The sequence below is a fragment of the Ochotona curzoniae genome, unplaced genomic scaffold (assembly GCF_017591425.1).
Source record: "Ochotona curzoniae isolate NIBS_2020 unplaced genomic scaffold, NIBS_Ocur_1.0 contig_64, whole genome shotgun sequence".
Classification (NCBI taxonomy): domain Eukaryota; kingdom Metazoa; phylum Chordata; class Mammalia; order Lagomorpha; family Ochotonidae; genus Ochotona; species Ochotona curzoniae.
The window spans coordinates 32,552,103-32,569,636 of record NW_024466502.1 but is presented as its reverse complement, the minus strand read 5'-3'; positions in this window follow the sequence as shown (position 1 = coordinate 32,569,636).

The following is a 17,534-nucleotide window of genomic DNA, read 5'->3' as shown; positions in this document are numbered from 1 at the left end:
GAGTCTTTGCTTCTTTGGAGTCCTCTCCTGTCACTTAGGCAGGAGACTTCTCTTTCATTCTCTTAAATAAATCTTGCTTTACATACTATATACATATCATCTTACATATTATATCAAATATTATTATAGATTATACATTATTTTATACACACACGATAAAGATAAGGGAGATACTGAAGAGGGAGGGAGAATATTCTACTTGTTTGTTCACTTCTTAGATAGCTGCATTAACCAGGAATTCTTCTGGGTCTGTCTAGTTCATGGTAGGATGGCAAACACTCTGGTCACCTCCCACTGCTTTCCCAGAGCTGTAAGTTGGGAATTAATTCAAAATTTGAAAAACCGGAGCAGGAACTGACAGCATAAAGTGGGGGGGGGTAGCTTTGTAGACCACAGCTTCAGTAGTTACGTCACAAGTTTGACCTTGGGATAATCTGAAGCAATACAGCCAGAAGGCAAAGTACCACTGACACTCCAATACGGGGTGGCAGCAGTGCAGACAACAACTTTATATTGTGTAAAACAAAATCAACACTGCACTGGGGTAATCTTAACGTGAAAGGCAATCAGCAATGCATAGAATCAGATTTGAATGCAATTAGAAAATTAATACCAACTACCTTATCATAAAACGGTAGCTTGCCAAAAAACTAGCTTCTAAGATTTGATGTATGTATACTGGTATGTTTTAACTGCAAACAAAATATGTCAATACATTTTCACACCATCTCCTGTCTGAAGAAAACATGGTTTTTAAATAAACTATATGGCTAGGACTTTTTGAATTTCATAAAAGAGAGATAATAAATAACATGTATTAGCATTAATATGTCATAACAGAAAACAACACCTCAATAATTTCACAGAATTATGTACATTATATTTTCTACAAGGGTTGCTAGCTTGTAATAAAAATGGGAAAGATAATATTCAGTCTCTTTCTGAATAGTAAAAAAGCATTTTATTAACCTTATTACATTGTCCTTCAACAGTGCGAAGTTGCAAAAACAATATGTAGAGAATGATGACTTGGGGATAGATAGTAAGGTTATCAGTGTAATATGATGGAAACACTATCTTCTCATATATTTGCAAAAAATTTAAATTTTATAGGAAGAAATTTGATACTTAAACCAAAATTTGCATATTAGAAGTAAATATTAAACTTGTATTTTTCAATCTTTTCAGCTGTGTGTGTATGAAAAATGATTCCATAATTGACCATTATGCTTCCCTTTTATTCATAGTCCATGAATTTAAGCACAGTCCTTGATATTCTCAAAAGAATTGGTAAATGCAATTTCCCTAAAGGAGAGTTGCAGGAGTGAATATTTATATGAGCATTGTAATAATAATTAATTTAAATATGACTGGTTTTACTAAACTTCTTCCAGAGGTTAAAACTCTGAGAGAGACTTAACAGTTTTTCCTCAGAAAGAATTTAATTAGCAAGTCCATTTTTTTTTAAAGGGCAGCTATGAAGCCTTTGACTTGAGTTAATTTTTACAAGACTTAGAAGTGAGAAGTCTCTAAGGATTGTAGGTGTGAAAACACAAGTTTTAATTTTAGATGTCAGATGAGTCAAAAAAAACTGAGGTTATAATTCTCAAAAGAGGGAAATGACTACGTAAGATAATAACTTATTCTCACTTTGAGTTGCAAATGGTTTGCTTCGATTTATGAGGAGGTATAACCATATTTTAAAATGAATGCTTAGAAAAAATAAACAATATTTTAATGGAAAGTAAATTCTAGTAAACAAAATTTCAAAAAACTCAAAAATTATTTTCACTGTTGATTTATATTTCAGTATATCAATAATGAAAAATGAAGTAAATTTCAATTACTATGAGATTCACTAATTTATTGTGTGAATAACTCTGAAAGGTATTAAACCCATGTGTAAGATAAAGAATTACAAATATGTATGTTTTAAAGCAAGGGAAATAACAGATAGGGAGAGGAGGACCCAGGTGGAAATGTATACTCCAAAAGAGCAATTTAACATACAGAAAATTGAAGATATCTGATGGAATGCAATAGGGAAAACTCTAATAGGAGAAAAGCTAAATAAAAATAGGAAAATAATAGAATGAACTGGTTAGATGGATATTAGATCTTTGGGACTGGAGTTTTGCGTAATGACCTAATTGGTTGGTTATGATTCTTGCATCTTGGATGTAGTTCAGATCCAGGCTATTTTGCTTTTGATCCAAACTATCCTAACTTCTGGTTTCAACTTAGACCAGATTTGGCTGCTGTAGGCATTCTTTTGGAAAATACATGATCATGTAGAAAAGTTATGTATAGGGCCCGGCAAGGTGGCGCAGTGGTTAAGGTCCTCACCTTGCACACTCGGGATCCCATATGGGCGCCGGTTCTATCCCAGCAGCCCCGCTTCCCTTCCAGCTCCCTGCCTGTGGCCCAGGAAAGCACTCAAGGATGGCCCAAAGCTTTGGGACCCTGCACCCGCCTGGGAGACCCGGAAGAGGCTCCTGGCTTCGGATCTGCATAGCATCGGCCGTTGCACTCACTTGGGGAGTGAATCATCGGACGGAAGATCTTCCTCTCTGTCTCTCCTCTCTGTATATCTGCCTTTCCAATAAAAAAAAAAATAAAAAAAAAGAAAAGTTATATATATCTATATATATGTGTATATATCTATATATATGTGTATATATATATATGGGCATTAAACTATTTGTTATAAATATATTGCTATTACACATGTATAACCTGAACAAATGGGAATAAAAATACATGTATATATACGCACACATATATTTTAAGAAATGCCTTAGATGCCCAGAATAGTTGCCTAATGGCAAAATCTTCTCCTTGCATGTGCTGGAATCCCACATGAGTGCTGGTTCATGTCCTTGGTGCTGCACTCTTTATTAAGTATTCAGCTTATGGTCCAGGAAAGCAGTAGAGGATGGTCCAAGCATTGGGATCCTGCACCCACGTGGGAAACCCAGAAGAAGCTACCGGTTCTTGGCTTCAGATCAGCTCAAATTGGCGTCTGTTTGGGGCTGCTTGGGTGTTGAACCACCAGGAATATCTTTTTCTCTCTCCTTCTCTTTGTAAATCTGAGTTTCCAATAAAAATAAATAAATGCTAAAAATAAGACAAAACAAAATGACTTAAGGAATAAATTCACTGTTGAGCAAATATTTTTGAGTTTCAACATGAATTTTGTTGTCACAATATGCATACATTTACTAAACATTTTGAGAAACTCTCCTGTGAATCTCTCTGTGTGTCCATCCACCAATTAACCTAAACAAATCTATGCAATATATTCTGGAAGAGATTCATGGCAATGTCGCAAAACTTTATGCTCTATGCTTTTTTGTGCATAACTTTGATATATTTAAAAATATTTTCATATTGCATAAAATGAGACTATTTTAATCCTTGAAGATGGCATTCTAACATTTCATGCAAATTTATACTACATAAGGAACATCTTTTGGTTGTTTCTTTTACTGGTCAAAGTAGAGATTTCCTGCTCAATTTTATTCAGGCGCTTAACATTTGAACCCAAAACACTGCTTGGCAATTTAAGATTTTACTTTCTTGATAAAACACTTCAAAGTTTTGCTCCCTCCATCATTTTGTAGTAATAAAGTTATTTGGTGTTATTTAAAATATATAAGAAACTAATGTAAAACAATTTATATTTGCTTTTGTGCTTTGAGAAGTGAACACAGCTTTAAAATTAAGATGGTATGCTAGTGAATTCTTGCTGCAATCCAAAGAATGTGTGATATGGATTAATTCTTTTTATTATCAGCATAAATATATTAGAAATTGATACCCTTGTATTATATATTGAAGTAAATATTTATTTTGACTCCAAATAACCTTATATTACATAAATGTTAAAATTTGTTACGTTTAGCAACATCAAGGGAAGGGGTAGTGAGGAAGAAGCCACTATGCTCCTAAAAGCTTGAATTTCATGAAATCTATTCACTGTTTATAAATAAATAAAACTAATTATACAGAAACAAGACTGGATTTGACACACAAAAATGCAATCGGAGGGACATTTGTCTTAATAATTTCTGTTTAATTATAGAATCATACCATTTTAATTCTTGACAATTGAGAATGTTCTATTCATTTCTACATTTCATCAAGATGACATTTCTGACTCATTCATTACATTCTAATGGCTAAATTAATAAAGTATGAAGAAATATCACTAAAGAGACATTTAGTGCGGAGAGAAATTACTTTACGACTTCTAGATAAGATTAATTTAAAAGTCTGAGAATGAAGTTACCCTTCTAACTTGCTTCCATTGCTAATTTTATTTCTACTTATATATGGGCCTCTAACGCAAGAAAATTCATTGTTGAAAATACAATCTAATGGAAATTTCCATAAAGGGCCCAGGAATAGACACTGTCTTCCAAAAGTTCCTAGAAGTGAGTGGATTTTCAAACTGTGCTTCCAAAGAAGTAGACTTCTCTTTGAATGCCAATTCTTTAAAAAATGTTGAAGTTCACTGGTTAATGTTTAGGCTTTGCATTTCATGCAATCTTTGGTTGCAGAAACTAAAATAGCACAAAAGTATGAAAGTGTCATTGATGCTTGTGATAACAAGTGATGCCCTAGATGTAACCTATGGGCCACGGTTGGCTGGCTCAGTGGTCTAAAAGTTCTGGAAAACCTCTGATCTTCTCATTTGCGGATTTAAAATAATTCATGTTATTGACTTGACAGTAAGTGCTCCACATTAAATAGTTTTGAATACATTTGAAAACAGATTTTTCAAATTTGGGATGTAGAATTGTCAAGATTGCAATCCACTCAATTAAGAATTTAGTTTTACTTCATATTATTTTTAAATATCTTTATGGTTTCCGTATTTGTTAAATTATTGGCATTTCAGTTCCTCGGCAAAACATAATGAATGATCTATGTATTTATTTAATTAAAGATTTATTTTGTTATTTTCTATTGGAAAGGCAGATATACAGAAAGGAGAGACAGAGAGGAAGATATTCTGTCCCATGATTCACTCCCCAAGTGAGCACAACGGGCCCATGCTTTGCGGATCCGAAGCCAGGAGCCTCTTCGGGGTCTCCCACGCGGGTGCAGGGTCCCAAAGCCTTGGGCCGTCCTTGACTGCTTTCCTGGGCCACAGGCAGGGAGCTGGAAGGGAAGTGGGGCTGCCGGGATAGAACCAGTGCCCATATGGGATCCCGAGTGTGCAAGGTGAGGACCTTAACCACTGCGCCACCTTGCCAGGCCCTGTCTATGTATTTTTTTTTAACTTGTCATGTATTCACCTTTCAAATCTGTTGATTATGCTGTTATTGCCATACTTAATGCAAAACACACTACTGAAAACTATCACTGAATTTGATGTTAGTTTTACATTGTGAAACTAGGAATTCAGCATAAAAACTGTATGAAATATGATTTTGCAGTTTTTTAGTTACTGATTTGTGCCAGGCACTGAGAAAAATAGCACAGATTAATGTCTTATATAATACATTTTTTTTTTGTAATAAAGTCATTGTGAATACTTTGGTGAAATTTCTTTGAAAGGAATATGTTGTTATTTACAAAGTAATAAATCTCATTTTTTTCTGATAAATAAAAATTTGGGGACTTTCCTTCTGCCCTAAAAGATTCCTGAGGTCTCTAGCACACTGTTAGTAGTATTTTCTTGTTCATTTTTCCCCTCATTGTCCAAATTATGACTGCTTTCAGAGACCTTTGTCTTTGGTGAATCCATTTTAATGTATTATTTCTTCATCACTTGCTTCAGTTTTTCTTGTTTCATGCCTTATTCTGATATATTCAATTACCATTTGAATTTTTTTATTAAAGGTAGGAGAGGGAGGATAAGATTTGCAGGGAGCCTGTATTTAGATTTACAGAAAATAAAATGTTTAAAAGTCAAATATTAGTTTATATATAATCTAAAATATTTTTGCATGCAAGAAGAAAAAGTAGAATTACAATTAGGTATTGTTTACATTGTCAAATTAATCTAAAACAAAACTTAATTTTTTGTTTGGAATACTTTTTGCATTAACTTTATTAAGTGCAATGTTTATCATATATCATAGACTGTATGAAATTAGTTGAGGTCAATGTAAACCAGAAAAAGTAAAATATAATATTTCTCATTTTTCATCTTCTTTTGACAAATTAGGATCTGATTAGCTGGCTATTTGATATTGCACTTTTCAGGTTGCACAAATGCAAACAAAATGTCTTTTAATGCATAATAGCCTAAAACACCTTGTCACAGTGGAAATAAATGAATGGGCTTTGAAGAGTGATTATACTCATTGTGATTTAATTTTTCAAAAATATTAAACTGGGATTGTTTAAAGCATGTCATCATAATTTGAATATCAGTATCATTATTTTAATGTAATAGTCACAGCTATCCTATATTGGGTTCCTAGGAAACAGATAACCTGAACAGTTTTAATAACAGCAATTTTTATTCTACAGTTTTGGTAGCTGGATATTTGAATTGTGTTTTGTTGAGAGCCTCACAGTTGAATCTCTTCCGTTGTCAGCGATTATTCCTTGGCAGTCTGTGACTTGCAGCTGTCTTATTTTAATTTCTGCCTGTGTTGTGACCAGGTATTTTCCCCATGTATCTGTCTTCACATAGTTTTTCCTCTAATCATAAGGATACAAGTCCTATTGTATTATGACCTGGCTAACAGCTATTTCTCAATCAATTTTATCTGCAAATATTCTATTTCCAAGCAAGGTCAAATTCAAACATGGGATGTTAAGATTTCACTGTATGTTTTGGTAAAACAAGCTTCATTCCAGGGTAATATCATTGTTCACATTTTAGATATATAGAAATTTGGTTTAAACTATCTAAATATATATTTGGATTGCTTTTAATTTACAAGATAACTGTAATTGAAACTCAGACAGCTGAAGTCCAGAGATATTTTGTTTAATTCTATTCTATTGTGCAATCTCAGATCATAAATTACATTTTTGATGCAATAATAATTAATTGTCATATGTTGCAGGCCTTTTTTTCAACCTTTCTATTGGGGCAAAATGTTTAACTAACTGTAGCTAAAATAACTTGGAAGAGAGTTTTTTTTTTAAAGATTTATTTTTATTATTTTGTTTATTGGAAAGGCAGATATACAGAGAGGAGAGGCAGAGAGGAAGATCTTCCGTCCAATAATTCACTCCCCAAGTGAGCGCAACGGGCCGATACTATGCCAGTCCGAAGGCAGGAGCCTCTTCCGGGTCTCCCACGCGGGTGCAGGGTCCCAAAGCTTTGGGCCGTCCTCGACTGCTTTCCCGAGCACAGGCAGGGAGCTGGAAGGGAAGCGGGCTGCCAGGATTAGAACCGGCGCCCATATGGGAACCCCGGGGCATTCAAGGCGAGGACCTTAACCACTGCGCCACCGTGCCGGGCCCAAAGAGAACTTTTAAAACACAAATGCTAATAACTGTGCTGTGTAGGTGTATAGAAAAATATGATCCCCTCCATACTAAAAGTTATTATCTTTATGTATAATATAGTGATTTTGAAACACAAATGTGAAAGAACAGAGTTTAATAACTTTGGGCAGTATTTTGATTTCTTTGCTGTTTAAAATTTTAAAATATTTCAGTAGTTTGAATTTATCTTTTATGAGCATTAGGAAAGCATACAGTGGTTGTGTATGTTTTTTCTGATGTTTTTCTGATGGGATGAATTTGGAGGAACCACCTCTTTGTTTTATTACACTGAAGAAAGATGCTTTCCCCAGCGCATATCTGTATATTTAAATATAAAAAAATCAATAACAAAATGAATTCTTCCAATTATTTAGCATACCCTTTTAAACACATATTAGGCATCAAGAAGTGACATTTAAAAATAATGTACAAGGTTTATGAAGATCGGTTCATACTGAACTATGTATAGCTATACCTCCAACTTCCACCACAATGCTTGAGGAAAACAAACAAATAAACAAGCAAACAGCCACTTGTATGAAGGAAAATCAGGAAGAAAATGATTCCATATTTTCAACATAGGGAGAGTTTAAGATTCGCTGGAACTCTAAGAACCTTATACAAGATAATGTAAAAATATTTATATTGCAGAAAAATAACACAATCAACTTTGGTAATATCTCAGGCAAATCCACCATTAAATATTTAAATCATCTTCTTTTATATATCTCTACCTACTATCAATCAGGAAATATGTCAACTGTAATTTAAATATAGAACCAAAAGCTGGCCACGTATCACCTCCCTCTCTCGGAAACCTCTTGGGTTTAAGACCTAATTCACCTCATCTCTTGCCTAAATTATTAAAACAGCTCTTTAACTTGCCTCTCTATTTTTGCCCTCAATGTCATTTATCTATACTCAACACAGCAGTCAAAATTATTCATTTAAAATTTCAAATAGATTTTGTCATTTCCCTACTCAAATCTCTCTAGTGGCCTTTCATCACATTCAGATTAAAAGCCATCTCCCTTAATGACCTACAAATCCTTCTGACCTTTATTCCTTCTTCTTTCTTTGCTTTATTCCAGTCCCACTGACCTCCATATTTCTGAGAATATAGCTATACCCAGACTTCAAATGTCTGCATTTGTTCCTTCCCACTGCTTTCTGTTGTCTGCTGTCTGTTTACACTCATTCTTTTTTTTTTTTTTCTAAGACTAAGTAATAAATGTCCCCTTCTTTACCTGACTTTTTCGGCACCATACTGAAAAGTAATTTTTCTCATATATAATCATCTTATATATTACACATTACTGATCTTATTTTTATGAATTCTAAATGTTATTTTATTTTTGATGTTGTTCACAAACTTCACAAGAACGCATGGCCATAAGGACCATTGATTAGGGTTTGGACAAGATGCTTTGTCTAACAATGTCCACCCTAGTGCATCAACTCACCCAAACACTTGGTGCCAAAGCTTGACTAGGAGAATTATTCAACATGTTCTTCTCCCCATCTTTGTACATGGAACTCAATGCTCTCTACAGACCTACCCGAGCTGACTGTCATCTGGGCATGCTCTCCACTGCATAGGTAACAGCACTCAAGGAGGACCAATCCTCATGTATGTGTTCCAAGGTCAGACTCCAAAATGCTGTGATTTTTCTCCTGTGGCCAGAGTTTTGAGTCCAGTGGTCTAACTGGGGGATCTCTGAAGAAACTTCACCTGGGGTGACCCCAGATCTGACTCTTGCATGAGCCAGCCAGCATGGGGTAAGAAATGTCCATCACCTGTATCAACCCACACACAACAGTGATTGCAGTTGCCTGGTCAATCCTGTCCCCAGCCCTGTGTCCTACATAAAATGATGTGAGATGTAGTTCGGCCTAATCCAGTCTGCCACAGAGCTAGCCCTTACATGTACCTGCAAGAACTGTAGCCTATTTGGGGCAACTTCCAGTAACCAGCATCAGGCCCACCCCCAGCCCTGGTTCCTGCACATGGCATTATGGCAGCTGACTAGCCTGTTCAATCCTGTATCCAATCTCCTCTAACATACGCCTATTGGTATTACAATTTATCTCAGCAGCTTAACTCCATGAGCCAATGTTTACATACGCTGATGGGTGCTGTCACCTTGTCCAGCCTAGCCTACCTTGAGCCCTGGCTCCCATGCTCACCAGTGGGAACTGCATTCCATCAGATGATTGCCCACAGTTTCCCTATTCCAAGCCTCAGATCTTGGACTTTCCAATGGATAATGCAGTGCAATCTGACATGACATGCACCCTGTCCCAGCACTTGCCAGGTGATGCTGCTCCAAAGCCTGACTAGCTAGCACTTACCCTGGCACTTGAATGTGCCAGCAGATACAGTCACTTGTCCCAGCTTGACATTCATTCAAAGCCAGCTCACATAAAGGCTGACAGTTGTAATAGCCCAGCCCTACCCTGGCCCTGTCTGCCCTAAATCTCAGTTCTCACGCTTAGTAGTGGGAGCAGTGTCCCAGCAAAGGAGACCCCATAGTACCCCCTGCCACCAGGTTCACTGCTGGCCATAGGGTGTTGCATCTGTCTGTGGGTGCTGTGGTCCAATTTGGCATGGCCCTTCTTGCCTTGTCATTTGCCAGTGGTACAACAGCTTGGCTGTGTTTGGTCTGTCCCCAGTCCCAGCTTCTGTTGGCGGGTGCTGCAGCCTGGTTTTAGCCTTGCCAGCCTAATGCAAACTGGCAACCCTTTTAGGCTAACCCAACTTGGCTGGGACTCAGTCCAGGCTCTTTCACCTGCCATTGGATGCTGCAGACTGGTCCAGCCCTACCCACCCTCAGGCTTGAGCATATGTGTGCAATAGTTAATCTAGCCCAGTCTGACCTGGACTGCCCACTGGAACAGGGAGACCAAGCAGGGCTTCTTTCTTATTGGGGTGTTCCCCTAACTCCCCTAAAAGATCAGTTCCCAGGCAAAGGTCTCCTGAACACCCAAGGGTACTTGGTTAAGCCTGCCTTAGCCAGGCCCCACATTCACTAGCTTGTGTAACAGCCTTGCCAAACTGCGCTCCCATTACAGCGCTACTGATGAATATAATCGCATTATATCAGGCAGTAGCTACATACCAGAAGTAAAAATGTAAAACTGTGGATATCTCTATTCTAGCATGATATATAGTGTATATAGTGAATGTACTTCAAATAAGACACAGAGATTTCTTGCTTCATGTATTCTGAAGCAGCTAATTGAAGATGTTACACTCTAAGTCAGAATAGTAACAAGATATGATGAACTCTGGCTGTTGAAAACAAGCAAAAAATATAAAGACACTGGTGGATTTCTATGCATGTTCTATTATGTAGGTAGAAATTCAGAAAAGAAATGAACTCCAGATTCTTGATCGAACCGTAATCGAAACACTGTCCCTTGCAAGAGTCAGCCAACTAATGAAATCAAATAAAGATTGAGTAAACAAACATTTCCAAAATAATACTAATAATCACAGCGTAGTTTACAGCAAATTTTATTTTTGCAGTCCGTGTATCACTGAGATTTGACTCGTCCAGGAGTTAGCATGGATAACAATAGCAGAAACCGAGGTACCAGCCAGATCAAAAAGTTAGGCATGCTTTAATCACGTGCTCTCAAGTCAAGCACAGTATGAGGGGCAATCTTAACCATAGAGAAGGGACTGAATATTCAACTCTCCTACACTTTCCATTGCGAGTCTCACAGCTGGGAATGAGAGAGATACACAAGACATGACAATTAACGCCTGTCCATAAACCTTTGTAAGGAAAATAAAGCAGAAATCTTCATCAATTCAGTAAAGCACTGAACAAACTCACATAATAAACCCAGAATCTATTGTCTGCAAGAAAGTGCAATCAGGATTTCTGAAAAGATGAAAACATCTTTTTCCTTTTTCATAGTTGATGCTCAATATTAAAAAAAAAATGATCAAGTAGCAAAAGCAAAGTAATGAAAATAGACTTAAAGATTAAAAAGTTGCTGAAATTATCAGCAACCGATCTTAAATATAAAATGTTTTACACAAAATGAACACGTGTGCAGTTAATAGTATACAACAAAATCTATGTAAATGGAAAAAAATGAAGTAGGAAATCCAGGACTGAGAAAAAAAAATTAATTGAGATTGGGAATGCAATAGATGTCACAATAACTTGGAAAAGATGAAACAGATTAATGAAAAGGAGACATTCATATAAAATATACTAGATGAAGCACAGACAGTAAAACATCATTTGGAATGCCTACATTGCAAGGTTTTGTGCATGGGTGTAAGTCCTAGCTCCACTTTCTCATCCAGCTTCTCAACACTGACCCTGGATAATGCACATGATAGCTAAGTATTTAGGCCTCTGCTACCCTAAGGGTAACCAATGCTAATATTTGGCATTATGGGATTTAGTTTTGTACAGCTGTAGTATTTGTAATCATTTGCAGAAGAAACCACAAAGAAGGGGAGCTTCTCTCCCTCCCCTTCTTTCTTTTCCTCTCTCATTATTTCTCACTCTCTTCCTTAAAAAAAACTATTTAGAATCTAGTTATTAAATAAATCTCTATAAAATATAAAATGCCTATGACTTCTTATCTAAAACCACATGCAACATTTCAATTATAGCATGTTCAAATCTCGGGTTCATTTTATTGTAACATCCAAACAAGTTTCTCTTTTCTGGAAAGTTTTTGGTTCTGGCTGTTTTCACAGTGTGGTTTTAATTCATTCTGTACAGCTGCTCAGTCAGCATGTGGCCACTAACACATCATACGCCTTGTCACGTAATACGGTGTGATTTAGTGAGAAGCAGAGATCATTCCTCTCAGGAAATGAGGAGACTCTGGACACCAGTTGTCAGTTATTAAAAGTTCTGATATTAAAACTTCTTTAATACATGGAAGAATTTAACCTGTTCCAACTTATGATTAATCCTAGAGAAAACCCATTTTCACTTTATTCCACTTTTTTTATATTGCAGCTGATAAAACTGTCAAAAGCCACACACGTCTTAATTAATCTTTGAGTTCACAACACTCTTTCTACAATCCCATGGACTTCTGGACACTGGCTATTTTATCCTGTGTTTCCCTCTTAGGAGTTAAGGAGCTGCTAGTTTTGCTATTCAGAACACATGGACATCATTCACATATGCCATATCGGAAACCTGTGCAACTAAAGTAGAATTTTGGTCAAGTTTATTTATCATTAAGACTTTTATCTTTTTTCTTTTTAGGATGCATTTTATTTCTAAACTGAATGTATATATTGTGTTGTTATGATAGATTTACTACGCAAATTTAAGGATTTTCCTGGTAAAGTTTACAATTCCTAGGTAGAAAGGGAGCCACAAGCATCTGTGCTAAAATTTAAATATAACCATTGAAAACTGTGATTTTTATAGTTTATTTAAACTGTCATACATTCTAAATTATAAATATACTTCATGATACAGGATTCTATCAAAGATATTTGTATTTGTTGTATTTAAGCTATCACACAAGGTCCAAATCAATATTAAAATTCACTCAAATTATCTTATGGATTACTGTTTTTCATAAAAGAGTTGTTGCTTTGGAGTCACATCAAAAAAATATTTGTTCAACCCAATGCATTAAGAAGGAGACTATAAAATATCCTTGGTTTAATGTATATTACATGCTTACTCGAAAATCAGTTGGACCTTGCTTCACTTTCATGATCCTAATTAACAAAATAAAATAAAGCAACAAAAACAACAGCAGCAAAACCCCTTATTATGATCTCAAACCATGACCATGGGTGAATATAAGTTAAGATTAGTAACATTCATGGCAAACAACTGATCAGGAGGAATGACCTTGTGACTAAAATGAGGCCACTTTAACCTGACAGGAAATTGTCTGTAATTCCAATGACTTATGTTCAATTTTTTTCCACGATGGATTTTTCTAATTTCTAGTTTCAGAAAAAATAAGTTGTTTTAGTACTGCAGGTGATACACATGTTAGTTCTGCCTCATTTGCAAAGAATGCCAAACTTTGTATGAGAAATAAGCCCAGAAAATGGTTCAAAAGAAAAGAAAAAGAGCTATTTTCAGTGAAACCACTAGAAATTTGCTCAACGAAATGCATTTAATGGATAATTGGATATTATGTCTTCAAAATTATGATGACATTTAGTCATTACTGTTTCTTCCACATTTATTTGATGTCTGAAAGATTAAAGGTTTTCTAGAGCACATGCAGCTTAGCGTGCAAGGTTGACAGTTATGGCTGATTACAAACAGTGAACTTATTTGTGAATGGTGATATCTAATAATTAAATTTCACACAAAATTGAATGTTTCCTGTAAAGCAATTCTGCATTTTATGATGGTTTGCTGATGCTTACTTAGCTTTCTAAACTACATGTACATTTCTTTTAAAAGATTATTTTATTTTCATTTGAAAGTCAGATATACAGACATGAGGAGAGACAGGTATAAATATCTTCTGTCCAATGATTCACTCTCCAAGCAGCCACAATGGCCAGAGCTGCACCAATCTGAAGCCAGGAGCCTGGAGCCTCTTCCAGGTCTCCAACACAGGTACAAGGTCCCAAGCAGGGAGTTGGATGGGAAGTGGGGCCGCTGGGATGAAATGGTACCCATATGGATCTCAGTGCATGCAGGCAAGGACTTCAGCTGCTAGGCTACTGTGCCTTGCCCTACATGTACATTTTTAAATATCTGTTTTGTTTGAAAGAGTTACAGAGGAACAGGGAGAGATACAGAGAGATCTTCCATCTGCTGCTTTACTGCTTAAATGGCCGCAACAGCCAGTGTTTGGCTGGTCCAAAGTCAGGATCCAGATGTTTGTGCTGGGTTTCCAACTTGAGGGCAGGGGCCTGATGCTTTGGGCCATCCTCTGTTCTGTCCCAGGATTTTAGAAAGGATCTGTATCGCAAGTGGAGCAGTTATGATTTGAACCGATATCCAGAGAGGATGATGGTGCTTCAGACAACATCCACCATTTCAGTCCTAATATAGATTTCTTAGTAGCTATATCTGGTAAAATTCTGATCCAGCTTATAATACATTGGGTATAAGAATGCAAAGGATTCCAGATTTCCTGAATAGAGATTAAATTTAAACATTTTCCAATTTAGAGTCTGAAGATTGAGGCCTTTATATAAAAGACGTTGTAGTTTAAGATTCATTTGCTCCATAATAAGCTTAACTTGGCAAAGAAGATAGAAATTTCAAAAAGGATTTAAAATGAAATGGGAAAAATTATTTCAAGACAAGTACAAAATGTTCTGAATGTATTTGGTAGTGCGTTTCTAATTTAATGGGGGAAGGATTCTGAGAGAAACAATAAAGGTAAAAAATGATGTTTCCCTTATGTGAAAGCAAAAACTAGGAAAATGATAAAATGGACAAGGTTGATGCAAAAAGAGAAGCTGGGCCACTGCTTACCTCCAGTGATGGCAAGTGTCATCACAAAAAGTTTACAACAATTATGCTTGTGATTTAATACAATGATACGTGCATTCAAATCCAAACATCATTGCCACAGCTTACTGAGTATACATATATTAACATATATGTGTCATGCAAGAATTATTTAAAATGTTCCTGAAACTAAGAGCATACATTTTAGAGAATCCTAAAGTTTCTCAATAAAATAATGCATTTGGTAGATTTCTCTCCATTTACAAACTTCCTTTTCACATTCCAAATTAGCATGGCCTTAACATTATGAAAATACCCCATTGTCAATTTTCATTCCCTTTCTTGTTATGGTTCCTAACCCCACAAGTAATATTATGAAGGTAGCTCTATATATCCCCATTCCATATTGGCATTCAGATTAGAATTCACTGTGAAAAACTATTTAATTGGGAACTGTTTTAGGAAGCATTTATTTATTTGAAAGAGCTACAGAAAGAGTAGACAGAGAAAGAGAGAGAGAATTAAGATTCCGGCCATGGTCTCACTTGTTAAATGTCTGCAATAGCAAGAGTTGGACCAGAATGACAGCAGGAATTGATAGCTCAGTGGATAGCCCTCATGTGGTGGAATCAAATATCATGGCTCTGGAGCAACCTATTGTTGCTTCAACAATAGTGTTGAATCAGGAGCAAGGTCAAGGTCAGCAAAGTCCAAATGCTCCCTTTGTCAGTCTCTTTCCCTTTTTATTAATATGTTTGACCACAAAAGCTGCTTTTATTTATTTATTTGTGTTTGGACAGATACAAACAATTAAATAGCTCTAACTGGCTAAGCCCCTTGCCTTATATCCTAGGGTATAATCATTAAAAAGATTCAGCAGAGTTTTCTCAACTCTTTTCTTGTTCTTCTTCACTTATTCCCCTCTCTACATATGACACAAAAGGTTTAAATATGTGGTTCTTTAATAATTGTTTTTTTCATGTATTTTTTTTGTTGTTTAAAAAAGAAAGCAAATTTCACGTATTCAATACACACAGCATTTTTTGTTTTTTAGCTTTAAAAAAATGATTGAAAAGGCAGCTTTTACGGATAGAAACACAAAGAGAAAGATATTCCATCCCCGAGTGGCCACAACGGCCCAAGCTAAGCCAATCCAAAGTCAGGAGCCAAAAGCTTCTTCTGGTTCTTCCACGCAGGTGCAGGGACCCAAGGCTTTGGGATGTCTTCTACTACTTTCCTAGGCCACATGTAGAGAGCTGGATGGGAGGTAGAGCAGCAGCTAGGACATGAGCTGAAACCCATACAGGATCCCAGTGCGTGCAAGGCAAGGACTCAATCACAGAACCATTGCATTTGACCCAAAACATATAATTTTAAGGACAACATGAAATTTTCCATTTCCCCCTTTCTTGTCCTATTTTAATTTTAAGTTGATATACTTGAAATTTCCTGTATTGCTTAACCACCCACTCATAAAGAAGCAAAAAGAAATATTAACTAGCACCGTTCTTCAGGAGTGTGGACAAAGACTACAAATAATAATCAAACACTGAAACTTTAATTTTAAACCAAAAAGTCCTATACATTGAAATTTTGGTTATATATGAATCTGTGGTCCTCTGCATATTAGTTCCCATTAATCAAAAAAGAATACTTGCTATTGGGGGGGGGATATTGGTCTTTTTTGTCCATTCTGAAATTTTACTGTGCGCATTACAGTAAGGAATTTAAAAAGATGCTACAAAGGTTTTATGTGTTGTGTTTGTTTGTTAACCTATAAACATTTTCTTCTCATGGCTTCTCAACCCTAAAAAACAGTTTCCTCAATTTCTGTAAAGCATGATACCATCAATCATCAAATCCCTCACGTTTTGTTCCTAAGTTCTCCTTGCATTATTTTCCAAAATGTCCCACCAAAATAAAAGAGAATCACAGAGATGATCTCATCAATTTCCCGTTTTCCTAGGAAATTTTGTTCTTCGTGTTTAGCTATTTTTCTAATGAAAACCATCATTTACTATATTTTTTCAATTTTCTTATTCTAAAATTACAATTTCAAGTGGCAAATTTGTTCGGATAATATTCAATAAAGAAGAAGATACTCCATTGTAACTGTGGTCTTCCTACTTCTTTGTTGAATATCATGAAATAGTGTTGAAAGAAGAACCTTTGTGTGGAAAACAAACAAACAAATAACAACAACAGCAACAGAAACAACTAGTGGCTGAAGTCCTTGCCTTGCATCTGCCAGGATCCCATATGGGTGCTTATTTGTGTCGCAGCTGCTCTACTTTCACCCCAGCAACTGTTTGTGTCTTGGGAAGGTAGTCAAGGACAGCCCAAAGCCGTGGGGCCTCTGTGCTCAAGTGAGAAACCCGAAGAAGCTTCTGGCACTGGATTCACTCAGCTGCAGTCATTGCAGCCATTTGGGGAGTGAACCAGCAGATGGAGGATCTTTCTGCCTTTCTAGTAAAAAATATAGAAACCCTAAAAAAAAAAAAAAAGGGAAAGTGGGGAAGAGGAGAAGAGAAGGCCTGAATGAGGGAGGGAGGAAAACGTATGAAACACACAGAATCTGTTCTCTGTGTATTAATTAAAACAAACAAACAATCAAAGTCAAATAGAGTTTCAGATAATTATCTTGCATTA